At 45.3% G+C, this 18,225-nt stretch overlaps 1 long non-coding RNA gene across 1 annotated transcript; it reads right to left on the reverse strand.

Moving 5' to 3' along the window:
- Positions 1 to 217: 217 nt before the first annotated feature.
- LOC311319289 lies at positions 218 to 742 on the reverse strand. The gene is made up of 3 exons (XR_014630827.1): positions 681 to 742; positions 503 to 584; positions 218 to 257 (listed from the first exon to the last, which is right to left on the reverse strand). It is a non-coding gene; the product is annotated as an uncharacterized lncRNA (long non-coding RNA).
- Between the last annotated feature and the right edge of the window lie 17,483 nt (positions 743 to 18,225).

Consider the following 18,225-nt stretch of genomic DNA (forward strand, 5'->3'; position numbering starts at 1 on the left):
AACTGTGGAGAGAGAATGAGACACTTGGTTCCCTCCTCTACTGGTGTTCATGGCCATGGCCACACACCTGGAATACTCCAACCCTGATTTAAAGGCATAAAAGTGGGGAACACATTCTTGAGACGGTTCCTAAAACTGGAGGGGAAAAAAACGGGAAAATGATCTTCCCTCTCCTCATCACTCACTTCTGCATGGGGCTGAGCTCTACCCTGTCAGCAGTGGCAATACATGGGATAGCGGCTCAGCACACAGGAGAACTGCACAGAGAGGAAGGAGGAGAGAGAAAACCAACAACAAAAAAGGCAAGAAGGGTTAATAACTGAGCGAATCTTGCAAGTTTGCACTACAGGGAAGCAATTGCTCAATTTCCCTGATATTGTGGCGTCACTGGCATCAGTGATGCGTCTTATGAATCTCACATGTCTACCGCTAACATTAACTCAATATCAATATCCCCATTTGTTTATCCCGTCTATGGAAACGTATGTGCATTTGTACTTACGTGTGCCTGCCTATATTGATGATCAGGTGTTTCTCCACCTAAGGGCTGGCCAGACAGAACCATCAGAGACCATTGGGCTGAGCTGAGGAGAGAGCGACATGTTAGAGTGTGTGTGTGCATATGTATATGGTGCTCTTCTGTTAATACTCATGAGGGCATTCAACTGAACAAGACTCACAGAGCCTGTGGTGCTGTCCCAGGACTGCCCCTGGCCACGCCTGTCCCCGTCTTAGCGCCTCTATTAGTAGTCCACATCATGAGTACCTATTATGCAAAATTTGGATTTGTATGTGAGTGAAAACGTAGTACACAATTCTTTACCCGTTTGACAGAATGAGCAACCATTTCAACAGTTAAGAGTAACATGATGGCCAAGATGGCTGCTGTAACCAAATGAGCCAAGATGGCTGCTATAACAAATCCTGCTAGCTAGCCTAGCTCCGTTGTTGGGGCTTCTAGTATTCTGTTAACGTTAACTTCGGAAAAATGAATGCCTAAAAACAAACACATACTAACGGTGTCGTGGGTTAATGCGAAATCAATGAGTAAGCTAATTATCGCATTTTATTCCAAGCGATGAAACAGTACGAACGTGCAGGAGCTCGCGCGAGCCTGCTATAGACTTGAGAAGACTCCACCATGCCCGAAAAAGGCTAATCACGTTAGCTGGCTAGCTAGTTAGCTAACATTGGAAAGAGAGCATCTGCATATAGATAATCATTACAAAAGGGTAGCTTGCACATAACGTTGGTGTTTTATCTGGGACGATACCAAAATACATAGTATGTATACATACTAATGTATACATTGAAATTGAGATACTTACAGGATCTGTGTTGTCGCGTTGGTCTTTCTCAATCACTTCTGTTTCAAACGGGGCGGAAGTTTGCCGTTCTCGTTCTTCTTCTCCTTCGCTGGGTTTAGTGGCGGATCGCAAACAACTTTAATGTGCATACAGCCACCTACTGGCACAGAGTGTGTAACTTGTTTGTCTAGTTCTTCAATTGTGTCACCTAAGAAAGTAGCCCAATGCCTTGCATTCTACGTTCACTGCTCAGCGTTCATTGCTCACATTTAGGTTGCAAAATTAGGACTTTATTCATAGGCATATTTTTTATCATTATTTTTATTAGGCCTAGACTGCAAATCTTTAGTGTTAATATTAACTGTAAATGAGAAATTACACACAAAACAGACATGCAGGATTTCTCCTCATTATTACAATTCTGTAACTGTATGACTTCAAAATTTATTTTAAAACCTAAGTAATTTACAAATGTTCTGACCCACTGTGACACATTTCCAATAAAGTCAGATTGGGACTGTGATCTAACCACATTGTCACGTTATTTAATTACATCGTAGTTACGGATTTAAGCAGCAGTGGCGGCTACGTTCCCTTACAGTGTCCTTGAGGACGGCTATTTTGGTTATTTTGCGACTGAAAAGGCAAGTGTCAGCTAGGTGTAAGCTAGGTCCGCTGCTGGTGACGTCGCAAAGTTACCACAATTACACCAATGTGTCCCGTCAGTTTTACGTACTGTGTTAGTAGGGTTACTATGATTACAAACGGATTTTCAGTCTGTTTCTCCAGCCTGGAACAGTTTTATATGGAAAAAGAAACAAGCTGTGTTTTCCATGCAAATTGCTAAATCCATTAAATTGGACTGGAGACATTTGCTAACATTACCTAGCTAACGTTAGCTAGTTAGCTAGCTAGCTCGCTCAGCTAAGTTAATTAATTCTGGTCGATGACCTGGGCCAATTAACAACGTTGTAAAGTATAGCACCCCATAGATGTTTCATTGTATTGTAACCTACACAAAGCACCAAATTATAATTGTTTTAATAAGTTAACTCACCGGTAATTGCACTTCCACGACGTTAGCGGTTGCACCATGCATGGAAGATGAAAATGGCTCAAGCACGAACTGAAGTGAAAGAAAGGCGCGCGCTGTTGAACAGTTGGGTACACCACGTGATCAACTCTGTCCAATCAGAATAACACCCTGGGAGTCGAGGTCAACTCATAACCACTCAATTACATCTCCATGGAGTTGAAATCACACTGATATGATCAACTCTGTCAAATAACTCCAACACTAAAATACATTTAAATCAGAAAGTGTTAAAGTAACACTCTGTGAGTTGAAATCACACTGATGTGATCAACTCTGTCAAATAACTCCCACACTAAAAGACATTTAAATCAGAAAGTGTTAAAGTAACACTCTGTGAGTTGAAATCACACTGATGTGATCAACTCTGTCAAATAACTCCAACAATAAACACCATTTAAATCAGAATGTGTTGAAATAACACTCTGGGAGTTTAAATCAACTCTGAAATATTCAACCCTGGAATTTCAACACTCCAGTTTTTGCTGTGCAGGTTCATTGCTGAAAGGCGCGCGCTGTTGAACAGTTGGGTACACCACGTGATCAACTCTGTCCAATCAGAATAACACCCTGGGAGTCGAGGTCAACTCATGACCACTCAATTACATCTCCATGGAGTTGAAATCACACTGATATGATCAACTCTGTTAAATAACTCCAACACTAAAATACATTTAAATCAGAAAGTGTTAAAGTAACACTCTGTGAGTTGAAATCACACTGATGTGATCAACTCTGTCAAATAACTCCCACACTAAAAGACATTTAAATCAGAAAGTGTTAAAGTAACACTCTGTGAGTTGAAATCACACTGATGTGATCAACTCTGTCAAATAACTCCAACAATAAACACCATTTAAATCAGAATGTGTTGAAATAACACTCTGGGAGTTTAAATCAACTCTGAAATATTCAACCCTGGAATTTCAACACTCCAGTTTTTGCTGTGCAGGTTCATTGCTGCAGTCGGCATGAAGGACAAGAACAAGCTCAAGAAACAAATAATAAACATATACAAATGCAAAACAAATAAAAAATAACAATAAACAAACAAAACATCAACCACACATTTGTTGTGAAATTAGCGTAATTCTCTGCAGGTTTGCTTTGGACAGCAGGATGGGTTGTGTGTGGAGTGTGGGTTAGAGATTGTGTGTCGAGTGTGGGTAAGAGAGTGTGTGTTGTGGGCGGGGGGCCGGGTACACCCATTCTAAACATTCTGTGCGATCAGAAATAAGTTGACAGGTTTTTAACCTTGCTGTTGAGAAGTGATGGCACTGACATCTCAGTAACAGCAGCTGATTAGAAAGCTAAACGTTGACTATGATGGTGTTTGTTTATGTGTGTGAGTGGGTGTGTGTTTGGCGAGTGTGCTTGTGGGTGGACAGGGGTGACAGAGTTTAATAGAATTTGTGCGGGGTCATGTCAGGTTTATGGCAGTGGTAATTTGCGCGGCAGTCTAGTTCTGGTGTGTGTGTGTGTGTGTCAGCAGGAGCTGTGTGAGGACATGCATGTATGCCTCAGTCCTGACAGGCCTGGTTCCCCACAGTGCCTTTCTTAGGAGACAGGGAGAATGATGACACACACTCGCGTCCTGACAGGTCAGGTTCCTCTCAAGGGACAAGGTGTGTGTGTGTGTGTGCAGAAGTAGGCCAGCTGACAGGCTCAGTTTTTCACTCCAGTGTGTTTCACGGTGGCTATGAGGGACGACTGCTGCTCTGGAACGAACACACCCACACACACACACACACACACACATCCCCGCTGGAGCGAGTTGATAATTTTTCCACTCATCCACGCTGACTAACATTTCCCGCTGCTCAGGTGAGACGGGCAGCTGCAGCACTCTGCAGACACACCTGCAACATGACAGAGCTGAGGGGGGGGGTGTTTGTTTGTTTGTTTGTTTGTTTGTGTGTGTTTGTGTGTGTTTGTGGTGTGTCTTTTAGCATGATGTATGTTTTCTCCTCAGTAAAGACCTTGTCAAAAAAGCTGGTGCTCTAGTATTCACGTGTGTGTGTGTGTGTGTGTGTGTCAGCAGGGGTCTGTTCCAGAAAGTGGGTTCAATAAAGCCTGTGTCTAAGCCTGAGGTAGGAATTGACTTATGCTGAGCTCGGCAATGCCGAATTTTCGGTTCCAGAAATGCGGATCCCGGCTGATTCCAGTTGGCTCAATCAACCATGAATAGGTACCACTTGAGCTAAGCTTGTGCACAAGAACTATAACAAGCCATCATCAGTAGAGCTACGATACAATGATTCACCACGGCAACCGAAGACAACAAAAGATCGGCCTACGTCACCCTGGTGGAATTCGAAGTTCTATCGAGTGCATATGGTGATTTCGGGCACAAAATCCGTAAGAGTCAAAGTTCTAGTTTATTCAGTGAACATGTAACCACACTGTTTAATATTAGGCTATTAGGATATTAGCGCTTTTCCACCTTAGCGGCACTCAAAGCGCTTTACAATGACCTCTCATTCACCCATTCACACACCAATGGTGGTAGCTGCCATGCAAGGTGCTAACCTGCTCATTGGGAGCAATTTGGGGTTAGGTGTCTTGCTCAAGGACACTTCGACATGTGGACAGTCGGAGCTGGGATTCGAACCACCGACCCTTCGATCACTGAACGACCCGCTCTACCAACTGAGCTACAGCCGCCCCACTGCAACCACTAATCGGGATCCTAATAAAACAAAAACATCACATGGTGTAGGGAGGCGGCAACCCCGAAAAAAAAAAAAAAATGACTGGAGCATCCACCAATGAAACTCTTCTCTTAACCCTATCATCCTTTCCCCAAGGGCAGCTGGGAGCAGACAGGCAGCCTGCATGAGCCGTGCCCGGAGACCAACCAAGTGCTCCTGTCTGTCTTCGTCAGGGACGGACAGCGTTAGCGATCTGTTCTTCTGCATGTTTTTCACATTGGGTTCTTTATGGGGGGAACCCTTGTAAATATGGGGAGAACATACAAACCTGCACAGAAAGGACCAGAGACCTTCTTGCTGTGAGGCAACAGTATTAGGTACTGCGCCACCGTGCTGCACGTGAGCAATTTTGGCGGTCAGTGTCTTGATCAAGGACACTTCGGCACACTGCCAGGAGCTGGGATTGAACTGCGGACCTTCTGATCCCCAGCCGGCCGCTCTACCTCTGGAGCTATGAGTCGCTTCTAAACATCTCCCCTCTCTTCATCACTCCCATCATCATCATCAGTGTCAGCAGCAGTAGCAGCATTACATGACCTCCAGTATGTTTATCCCCCACAGCTCTTCTCTTCTCCCCCCCTCTCCTCACCCTCTCCGCAGCTCACTAGATGCTGTCTCCCTTTAAGGTCTACATTGATGAGCTCTTAATTAAGGATTGTCCATCGCTCTTAATTAGTGGACTAATTGGTGTTTGAGGTCTGATCCGGAGAGGATTGATCCAGAGTAGTCCTCTTTGCCTTCTCCATCCACTAGAACCACCCCCCCCCCAAGCCTCCTGTCTGTCTGTCACCATGACAGCCGCCATCTCTGGAGGGATGGGGCCTGAACATCGATGACCTCACAGTACTGCTCTCTCTCTGTACTGCTCTCTCTCTGTCACTCTGTCTGTCTCTTTGTCCTTAGCGCGTGAGGAGCCTGCCTGACAGAGAGAGAGAGAGAAAGAGATGGAAAGAGAAATAGAGAGAGGGAGAATATTGTCAGATGGTGTCTTGCTGTCAATCACAGGTGGTTGGATCTCCAGGGGACACACAGGACTAGTCAGACAGACGGACATATTCAAACAGCTGTCACACAGACACGGCCCTCTCTAATGCCCTGGGAAGGATAATGAGGTGACAGGATCCCTGCTCCATGGAGATGCTCAGTCAACAGAGAAGAGAGGGAGAGAGAAGGAGAGAGTCGGAGAAAGAGAGAGACAATGAGAGAAAAGGGGAGAGAGAGAGACAGAGAGAGAGGAGAAAGACAGATTGCTACGCACGCTTAGGCTGGGTTGCACCAAAAAGGATTAACTCCTAAACTAGGTTTAAACAAGGTTTATTTTTTTACCTAGTTGCACCAAACTTTAGATGTAGTTTACAATTATTCCTAGTTAAATATAACCATTTGGCAATCTCAGTTTAATTCCCATTTAAATCTTGATTAAATTCAAGTCTGTTGCAGCAGTAATTCTAATCCCAGTCTAAACCTGGATATTTAAACACCCCCGGAGCAGGTTTATCTCAATGGTATTGACAGCATTTGAACATGTTCTGTATATTTGTTGTGCAACATATCAACTGCCCAGTTATCAAAACGAATTGCTAACAAACTGGTTGTTATGTTAGCCTGCTATTTTCCCAAAATAAATGTGACAGTATTATGATCAAAGAAAGTAAGAGTCCGCACACTGTAGCTCCCATTAAGATTATTTATGGACAAAAAATAGGTGACGTTTCGAGCGACAACGCTCTTCCTCAGATAACTGAATAAACATAGCCACACCAAACATGTCTATGGTATCTAAGGGTCACATGAACTTAATGGGCTAGACAATTAACCCCTTTTCTTTAGACAGGTGAAACCCATTGTGCTAAGTAACAGGGACTTTCTTTGATACATATGCTTTTTTAGTCCAGCACCTGCCTTATTAATTATTTTGGGATGTGCGCGACCCACTTCTGATTTGGTTACAGTATTATGATCAGTCACTGTGACAGGAATGACAGCCTCAGCTAGCTCGCTTGCTTGACTGTAGGTAAGTTAGCTAGGTAGTTTACAGAGCCAGGGCTGCCAAGTTTGACCAATCGTTTGGAGTGAGATTTTTTCACTTTGTCACTAGCACTGCCACCGCCCCCAACCCCCTCCAGTTCTTGCAGTTGCTCAAAGGAGAACAAGGAGCCTTTATACCCCCAAATCATCACCATGGACAGATCCCTCTGCTCCACCCTGGCTCAGCGCACCTCCAGCACCATGGACAGATGAGATCCCTCAGCTCCACCCTGGGTCAGCTCACCTCCAGCATCATGGACAGATCCCTCAGCTCCACCCTGGCTCAGCGCACCTCCAGCACCATGGACAGATCTCTCAGCTCCACCCTGGCTAAGCTCACCTCCAGCACCATGGACAGATGAGATCCCTCAGCTCCACCCTGGGTCAGCTCACCTCCAGCATCATGGACAGATCCCTCAGCTCCACCCTGGCTCATCGCACCTCCAGCACCATGGACAGATCCCTCAGCTCCACCCTGGGTCAGCTCACCTCCAGCACCATGGACAGATCCCTCAGCTCCACCCTGGCTCAGCTCACCTCCAGCACCATGGGCATATCCCTGTTTTGGCAATTAGTGATTAATCATCAATTACCAGTTGCACGTGTTATTTCAATTCATCAATCAATGAAATGAGAGGTACCAAACAGAATGCCAGTCTAAGTCTCGTTTAATGTGAGCTCACATAGAACAGTTGTCTAAGATTTTCAGAAAGATTTCAGCCACTGAGTGAGGCACAAGGACAGTGAGTGGGCGATATGCCACAAGAGGAGAACAGGCTGTTATCACATCTGAGGCTGCAGCCACTGCACAGAGACACAGAGGAAGGCCTGAAGCCACAGGGACAAGTTTCTTAGAATAGTAAGCAACTGGATGCAAAGAGTGACCATGTGGTTGCATAAGAATATAGCTCATGAATTTGTATTTTTCACCTACAATAAGAGAAAGGCTGTGTTATATCAGGAAGTCCAAGTGCAGGGGCCATGACAAGAGCTTGTTTTATGGGTCACCAGGCACCAAGTCTTTCGTGCTCAACAGTTACTGAAGTACTGACTAATAATGCTATAGTCGTAGATCCACTGTCTGCAGTATCCTGTTGCGCCTAGGAATGACTGCAGCTGTCGTTTTGTCTGTGGTTTAGCTATTTTGTTTATTTATGCGTTCAGAACCTAAACTTCATCCATCCGCAGAGATGTCATGACCCAGGTAGCTGACCTTGGGCTGAACCCACTGCAATTTGGTCTTGCTGGCCGTGTGGATTGTCCATCAAGAAAACATAGCAGAGCTAAGGAATCAGTCGTGCAAGTCTCCTCGTCCGGAGAACAGACCAGGAGGAAATTGACAAGTTTTCTTTCAGAGCTGCACTGAAAACAGCTGGTGATTTAGCATAGCCCTGTGGGAGACAGGTCCAAGTATATGTGTCTCCTTTAAAGTTAAATCTAAACTAGTACTACGATTCTGGATTGTGCATAACTTTACCTCCTGAACCGTTTGACATGGTATCACAATTCCCCTCCCCAACAATAAGTTCAACACATCTGTAATACCTGCCTCAGGCCTCTACTGTGCTTTTCAAGGCCTGTATTTTATTTTAGGTATCACACGCAGATGAGTCACATCTTTAATAGTGCCAATGTCATATTTGTCTTTTGCCCAAAAACAATCAAGCACAGCAGAGAGCGTCTCTTCTGCTACTGTTATCAACATCTGGGGTTGATAGTGAAAGTGTGAGGGGGACAGCTAATGTACACCACAGACTCCAGGAAAAACATTTCAGAAGGGGGTAAATGTGCAGCAACACTGCAAGACTGTGAGGAGCAGATGCCCCATCACTCTGAGGCCCCCACCTCCCTGAAACACTGAGGAGCAGACACCCCATCACTCTGAGGCCCCCACCTCCCATCCACACTGTGAGGAGCAGACGCCCCATCACTCTGAGACCCCCACCTCCCAGCCACACTGTGAGGAGCAGCTGTCGGACCCTTTTTTTTTCTTGCTGATCAGACAACTGCCCCTCAGAAGTCCTGTCTAAAAAGATTTGCATACTTTTAAGCTGTTTTTGCTCTAACAGCCTCGCCATATCCTTCCATCTACTGAGACGCCAATCAATGGTCACAGCTTTGATTTTTCCACTCTTTCTTCCACTTCTCTAATTCCAGAAGCATAGCATTCAGTTTTTCTAACTGCTTCATACTAAAGCCCAATTTATGCTTCGACACTTTTAAAACCGTCGCTCGACACTTCTGACGTCATGGGCGACACTTTTTTGTTGCGCACCAACAGATTTTTTGAATGTCGCTGACTCCGTCACATATTGTTGCTCAAGTGTGATTGGATAGCCCCTATCCTCCTCTCCCCATGTCCTCCTCTCCTCCCCCTATATCCCCCTCTTCCCTAATGTCCTCCTCTCCCCTATCCCCCTCTTCCTCATGTCCCCCTCTCTCATGCCCTCCTCTCCTCCTCTCCCCCTCTTCCCCATGTCTTCCTCTCCCCTCTCCTCCTCTTCTCCATGTCCTCCTCTCCCCTCTCCTCCTCTCCCCCATGTCCTCCTCTCCCCTCTCCTCCTCTCCCCTCTCCTCCTCTCCCCCATGTCCTCCTCTCCCCTCTCCTCCTCTTCCCCATGTCCTCCTCTCCCCTCTCCTCCTCTCCCCATGTCCTCCTGTCCTGTTCTAATCCTGTCCTCTTCTCAGTTGTCTCATATAAACTACAGTACTGTGGTAGTAGGTGCTGTACTGTGGGTAGGTTCATGGGACATTATTACTTGGGTCTGAGGTTCATCCAAAGGTTTAAAACAAACAGCTCATTAATAAAAGTCTGCGGGAGACTAGTCAGGGAGTTATCTGGCCCTGGCTTTACCACCGGCACATCTCTCTCCTCAGTCCTTCTCTCTCCTGCGCTCTTGCTGTTAATGGTGGGCATCTGTCAGCCTGAGCTCCAGCTCCAGCCTCTCCATCCATGCTGGAGTGAACGGTCTCCAGCGATCACACACACGCAAGCACACACACACCAACACATTGGTCCTCATCTGTCTCCAGTGAGACAGGTCTGCTGACCTCCTCTTGTATCCATCACTGTCCTGAGGCCCTCAGGGTGGGAAAAAACAACATACAGGAGGACACACACACACACACACCAGAGCTCCTGTAAGCTGAAGTCTAATGAGAGACCAGCTAAGGGTCAGAAGAGGGACGTCCTTGAGCATCAGGACACACTCTGTTTGTGTCACTACTGTTTTTGTCTGTTTGTGTTAGTATGTGTGTGTTTGTTCAAGGGTGTTTATTTGTCATATGCACAAGATAAGGGTACCATGTACAATTAAATCCTATTAGCAATGACTCAAGGCAGTGAATCTTCTATTCTTACGTATTATGGAAGTGCTGATTTCAAGCATTTTGGCCATGAATACCTTATATTTGGGTTATGATTAGGGATAGGGTGAGGGTTGGTTAGGTTTTTAAACAGTGTGTATGTGTGTGTGTTTGTGTGCCCTCTCGACCTTGCCTTAACAGTACATGTAACCATAATATGAGCCAATATTACGCCACCACTCCCCTTCTAGCAACATCATGTTATACCTAATTGTGCTGACAACTTAAAGGGAGAGTAATGTGTGTGTTTGAGCTGGGCTCCCAGCCTCACATTAACACCAGATGAAGGTTTATCGAGCCCATCGTTCAAGATGTCCACGCCTGGTACGAGAAGATTATTTCTCCATGGAAACTGATGACATCAGGTGCTGGGCTGGAGAGGTAGTTACTCAGGTAGTGTCCCACAGCGCGTTGCGCGTAGGAGTGTGTGACACTTCAGGGAGGCGAAGAGAAGACTGAATAGTGCTATTCTTACAGCCCTGCTTCTTGTTTTGGGAAATTCTGTTTGAAAACCTAACCATCCCTCTCCTAATCATAACCCAAATATAAGGTATTCATGGCTAAAATGCTTGAAATCAGCACTTCCATCATCCGTAAGAATAGAAGATTCACTACCTTGAGTCATTGCTAATTGAGCACAAGTTCATCCTCCAGGTGTGAATAGGCTCTGTGGAGTAGGTAGATGATGGCGTCGTCCACGCTGATTCGGGCCTGGTGCGCGAACTGCAGGGGGTCCAGGAAGTCGGTCACCATGGGCCTCAAGCGCAGCAAGACCAGCCCCTATGCACAGAATGCGGGGGAGACACAAAATGCAATACATATATTCACAAATCAGGGCTTCGCTAGCTGGTAAGACAGTCAAAGTGATTAGAAAAGCAATGCAGAAGCATAAGGGGTTGACAGCACATGCAGGATACACTATGAATATTTAGATGCTGGGAGTGCGATGAGCAAATCAAAAGATTCAAAACATTCTAGGAGTTGAGTTGAAGGGTGCTGGGGTTGAGCACCCCCATGGTGGGCCGCCCTCGCCTGCTGCTGCTCTGGAACCCACACACAACTGAACGTTTCCTCCTGGGATATTGCAACTCTCCCCCTTGTAAAAGTGATTTAATGTAACATTTCAGTGGTTGTGAGATGGGTTTAATTGATAGATAGATAGATAGATAGATAGATACTGTAGATAGATAGATAGATACTGTAGATAAATAGATAGATAAATAGACACTTTGTGTATTATTGGTTAAATTGTGTAATAATGGTTAAATTAAGAAGTAACAATATAGTATATGAAGCCTGAGTGAAATTGTCAGTACCAATACCTACACTCTGCATGGATGCATCTATGGGTGGGTGGGTGGGTGGGTGGATGGATCGATGGATGGATTGGTTCCCTCCCGTACCGAAACATTATCTACTGTACTACAGCTAGGTGCCGACTATCAGACTCCCCTGGTCGCTCACTACGCCCTCCCGGCTGCGGGTTACCCACACTAGTACCCATACACAATGCACCCATACTAGCACCACAGCAGACCCTCCAGAGAATCTAGGGCCTACCTTTATCAGGACCCAGTCCGGTCCCCAAATCCCCTCAGGGCTGTGGGCTCACAGGACGCCGCACACCACCTACACATTCAAAGGTATGTTTAGCAATATGCTGCAATAGGCCTACAAACAAATCCCCCAGCAGAAAACAACGGTTCTCAACCTACGCCAAACACAGCAGAGCACTCACAGGACAGAACGCCACCCGCGACCAAACAGCACACCAAAGGATACGAGTCAGATCCACACAGCTGATAAGGGCACCTCTAATTTTGAAGGTACCTCCCCTACCGACACTAGGGTGCTCTTCTTAAAGACAAGGTAGGCTACTATATGTCACAATCATATCTTTTCTGAAGTTTTTGCACTCTGTTGCTGTTGTATTTTCTCATCACTGAGAGGATGATTGTTTTGTTTATGAAACAGTTCGTTCTTTAGAGTGGGTGCTGTAATGTGTGCGTCTCCTTGTCTCTATGTCTCCATGTCTGTCAGTTATTGTTGTTGTTGTTGTATTTTGCCGTTCCTGAGAGGATGATTGTTTTGTTTTGAGCTGCAGTGAGACAGTTGTTCTGTAATGTGTGTGTGCTGTAGAGATAGAGAGAGAGTGCGTGTGTGCTGTAGAGTGTGTGTATGTGCCACACGTTGTTTGTTTGCTGTACAGTATCTGTTTGCTGTAGACAGTGCGTGTTCTACAGTGTTAGCTGCAGTGTGTGTGTTCTGTACAGGCTGTGTGTGTGTGTGTGTGTTCATTAGAGTGTGTGTATTCTGTACAGTGTGTTAGCTGTAGTGTGTGTGTGCGCGTGACGGTTTGATGTTCGTGGTTGCCAGTCAGGGCTAAGCCTGACAATAGTTATTTAGTCTCTTTTAGTTTTTAGTCAGAGGTTAGTCATAATGGGTGCATGTATCAGCAGAACCATAACATCCTATGAACCCTTAAAGGAGTAGTAAAGGGAAAATGAGTGTTTAGCCCTGTTTTAAGGTTACTTATGATCATATACAATAGTTCAGATCAAAACGTTGCCAAAACTAGCATTTTCGAGAAAGTTGATAATTGCTCTACCACCGTTTAGGTCATACAATGGATGTGGATGGGAATCTTGAAAAATAATTCAAAAACATGTTAAACCCTCGATTTCAAAGACAAGAAGCTCACCGAGGGTGTAATTGGTGTCTGTTGGTGTTCTGACATCAAATTCGCCGCAAAGTATGAATTCTGTAGGGTTTTATTGATCATTTTATGAAATGTGTATTGACGTGACCGTTGTAGATGTGTAGATAAATCCGCAGAGGTGATTCAGGAAGCGGAACTACTTACGGTAGCTATTGTTTGTTATTCTTTTTTTGTTATTCTCATTCTTTCACATGGACGCGAAGTTCTAAGACCGGTCGTAGTTGCGCCTAGGCGTAACTTTGGTTGGTGCAACAGACTTACGTCCATTCTAAAAAATGGTCTTGGCTACGACCTGTTTAGCAGTTACGACCGTCTTAAGTTAAGGCCAGTTGGTGCAACCCACTCCTGGGTATCTTTTCCTAGCCCTTCCCCCGAGGGAAGGAATAACAATGGGACCATAACACGATAAAGAACTCAACTAGGACGAAACAAAAGTAGCAAGACATAAACGGAAGCAAACCAACTTTCCCCACACCCTACACATGCAACAAGACACAATACATAGGAGACAGGAAGACAGGTGATTGGATGAGACAGCTGGAACACAGGTGGACTTGATGGAGGCTTGATGGACAACAATTAGCAGAGGGATCAACAGGCTGGGTGGAGGACACACGAACACCTGGGGAGAGGGGAACGCAACACAAGACCACGCAGACACAGACGTAACAACCCACCCCACAGAGAACTCTTATTGACAGATAACAGTTCAGATACCATGGGATGATATCCTCTCCTAGAGAGAATCTACGCTCTTCCTCATTATAAAAAAAGGTTACATCAAATCTCTGTCGGCACCGGGCGAGCTGAATCGTTTATTCATGTTCTTACCGCAATTAAAATATTAAGCATGGTTGCTCTGTACATCAAAGGCCTTCTGAACTCCATCCAACTGACTGCTGAAGTGTTTGTAGCTCTGTGAAAGGTTGTTGTCAATTATGGGAGGAAGAGAGGGAGCTGAACAGCTGCTCTCGGAAGACTTTCTCTTCATAATGATTAGGAACAAAAGTAGTTTTTTTGTTCTCTGTAGCACTTTGAGATTTGTTTCAAATGTAAAGTGCATTACACATAAAATGTATTATTATTATGATTATGAGGAGCTTCACAATGTTGTTCTCCTGGACAGAAATTACTGCAGAGTCCCAGAGCAGGACAGGTAGGTGTGGTCTTCTTTCTGTGTGCAAGTTACAGTGTGAGAATATAACCTTGGAATGGATTGAAGGACAAACCTCTGATGTGAGGCCTTCCCACACTTCGTTCAGAGGGCTGCAACGATACGGGAAATACACGAGGTTAGGTAAAAATTCAATGAAATCATTTATTATAAATATAATGAATGGAAAACTAACAAAAGCCAAGCATAACGAGTGTGAACTCGTCAACACTGTAAATGAGGACAACCTCAGTGCTTTGCGAGAATAAGTTAGGTTTGAAATGAAATGGAAAAAAAGGATGGGATGGGTAGTGCGGTGAATGGAGGCATGGGAAGCGTGCCGTGTGGGTGCTGTGTCTCACTAAAAGAAAAAACTAAACAATCTAAAGCAAACAAAAGAAAAGATGTGCGTGTGTGGGAGGAGAGCTAGCCCCTGCTGGGCTGGGCTTCTAACACCGTATGTAGCACCCGATAATGTAATAATTAACTGATAATGTAATGACGCCTGATAATGTAATAAAAGTCTGACTTAACTCAATCGAAAATGTAATAAAACCTGATAATGTAATAACTTGTCTAAAATGTCCTGACTGATAATGTAATACAATTTTTCTGATAATGTAATACCTTATTACATTATTGGTCAAGTTATTACATTATCAGGTGGGTCTTTTTTTTTCAAAACTGGTAACGTAATACTTGACTGATAATGTAATAATCTAAAAAAGCGAATTAATACTGCTGTTAGGGTACTTTGTGGTATACTTTGGCATACTTTGTGGTACTTGTGGTATACTTTGGTTTGTCTTATGATACTTTGCAGTATACTTTGGGATGCTTTGAGGTACTTTTGTGATATACTTTGGGGTACTCTGTGGTATACTTTGCAGTACTTTGTGGTATACTTTGGGGTACACATCAATACTTTGCAGTACTCTGCAGTATACTTTAGGGTACTTTGAGGTACTTTTATATTTTGCGGTAGTTTGCAGTAAACGTTGGGGTACGTTGGAGTACGTTGCGGTACTTAGTGGTATACTTTGGGGTACTTTGTGGTACTCTGCAGTACTTTGCAGTATACTTTGGGTACTTTGCATTATACTTTGGGGTACTTTGTAGTACTTTGTGGTATACATTGAGGTACTTACCCATACTTTGCAGTAATGCGTGGTAATTTGTAGTACTTTGTGGTGTATGGAGGTACTTTTCAGTATGCTTTGGGGTACTTTGCGGTACATTATGGTATACTTTGGGGTACACAGCAATACTTTGCAGTACTCTGCAGTATACTTTGGTGTACTTTGAGGTACTTTGATATTTTGCGGTAGTTTGCAGTAAACATTGGGGTACTTTGCAGTACTTTGCAGAATACTTTGAGGTACTTTGGTGTGCTTTGGAGTACTTTGCAGTACTTAGTGGTATACTTTGGGGTACTTTGGTACTCTGCAGTACTTTGCAGTATACTTTGGGTACTTTGTGTTATACTTTGGGGTACTTTGTATAGTTTGTGGTATACATTGAGGTACTTACCCATTCTTTGCAGTAATGTGTGGTCATTTGTGGTACTTTGTGGTATACGGAGGTACTTTGCAGTATGCTTTGGGGTACTTTTCGGTACTTTGTGGTATACTTTGGGGTATACTTTGCTGTATACGTTGGGGTACTTTGCTGTATACTTCGAGGTACTTTGTGGTATTTTGCAGTACTTTGCACTATACTTTGGAGTAGTTTGCAGTACTTTGTGGTATACATTGGAGTACTTTGAGGTTCTTTGTGGAATACTTTGGAGTACTTTGAAATACTTAGTAGGGCCCTTCAAAAAGGGGTTCAGTATTGTATCTTCACAGGATTAAATTTGACAGATTTAATTATATGAATTGAAAGCTAAATGTATGAGGCAAATTATGTGAGGCTGCTGTAAACTATAGTTAAGAGCTGCTATCCATTGACTATATTTCAGATTGCAATACCATAACTCCCTCCATACTCATCTCCAAACTCAGCAACTGTCTCAACACTGGAGACAGTCAACCTCTCACCTCAACACTGGAGAAAGTCACCCTCTCACCCTCAACACTGGGCTGTTTCATATCCTCTGTACAAACACGACTGCATAGTTACCTACAATTCCAGCTCAATTATCAATTCACTGATGACAGCTGCGGTAGGCCTGTTCTCCAACACTCTCTACAGTAACTTGTCCTGCATGGTGTTGCTTCTATAGCATGTTGGTAGTGTTGATGTTCTCAGTCAGACGCCCTCTGAATCATGCATATACGGGGATGTTTGTTGTCCATGTCTGGTCCTTGGTGATCTGTACATCAATATACTGTACTTGTAAATACACTGTCTCCACAGGTGTCCCACTGCTGTTCAGGCAATTGGCCGCTCCTACTTCCTGCTAGTCCACTAGAATGACTTTCATCTTCCTGCTTCCTGCTGTAGTCCACTAGCATCTCCATTATCTTACTGACATTCAGGTGGAGGTTGTTGCCCTGACAACATTTAGTTTGGCACTCCACCCCCTCCACGAAGGCCTTCTCATTATTGTTGGAGATCAGGCCTACCGCAGCTGTGTCATCATTGAATTGATAATTGAGCTGGAATTGTAGGTACAGTAACTATGCAGTCGTGTTTGTACAGAGGATATGAAACAGCCCAGTTTTGAGGGTGAGAGGGTGACTTTCTCCAGTGTTTAGGGTGAGAGAAGATGAGGTGTGGCTGCCCACTCTCACCACCTGAGGCCCATCAGGAAGTCGAGGATCCACCTGTGCAGGAAGGGTTTAATCTCCAATCTCCATCCTGCGTTTGGAGATGAGTATGCGGGAGTTGTGTGGGCATTACTGTGCAGGGTTGTGTGATGCGTAGTGTAGTAGATCTGTGGTAGTAGTGCTTGTAGTTAGTGCATGCTGCATGCCGCTTCTGCTTGCCACTCTGCTTTCAGCTACCGCCGCCAGCTAGCCCTCCTTACGGAGGGTGAAAAGAGGAGCCGAGTGCGTAAGTCTCCTTCTGCCAGTACAAAGCCTCCACACGGCCACACATGGTAACTGGGTACCTCGCGGTCCCAGGCTAAACTGTAGGGGATCTCGGAGCAACAGAGGGCCCCAGAGGCAAGGTGCGCAGGCCCACCCATGTGTGGACACGCCCTGGCTCCTGACAACCACTGTCCCAGCTATGGGCAAATAGCATGGGCAGATATGGCTCACAGCCATGGTAGGCAACACATCTAGGAGAAGGTCACTCTGAACAAAAACCACAGGTGCTGCTCGTGCCTGGCTCCGCACCGTATGCCATCTGGAGGTGTGGAGCAAGGGCGGATGAGGGTTTTAAGCCCAAAACAGCCAGAGGAGGGCCCGTCTGCGAGCGTCTGGTGACCGGGCTTTCCATGGAGCCCGGCCGGGCCCAACCCGAAAGAGCAACGTGGGAACAACATCTCCGTCTCGTCCACCACCCATGGGAGGAACTGTCGGGGTCGGGTGCGCTGCCAACTAGATGGCAGTGAAGGCGGAGGGCACTGACGGACCGGACCCAGGCGGCAAAGGCTGGCTCTGGGAACATGGAATGTGACCTCACTGGGGGGGAAGGAGCCGGAGCTTGTGAGGGGGTAGAGCGATACCAATTACACCTGGTAGGGCTAACCTCCACACACAGCACCGGCACCGGAACCAAACTCCTGGATAGGGGTTGTACTCTCCGGAGTTGCTTACGGTATGGGGCGTAAGGCAGGTGTGGCTATACTAGCTAGCCCCCAGCTGAGCGCCTCTGTGCTGGAGTGGACGAGAGGGTCACCTCCGTGCGCCTTAGGACTGTGGGGGGGGACTCTGACTGTGGTTTGTGCTTATGCACCA

Source organism: Borostomias antarcticus (genome assembly GCF_949987555.1).
Source record: "Borostomias antarcticus genome assembly, chromosome: 16".
NCBI classification, from domain to species: domain Eukaryota; kingdom Metazoa; phylum Chordata; class Actinopteri; order Stomiiformes; family Stomiidae; genus Borostomias; species Borostomias antarcticus.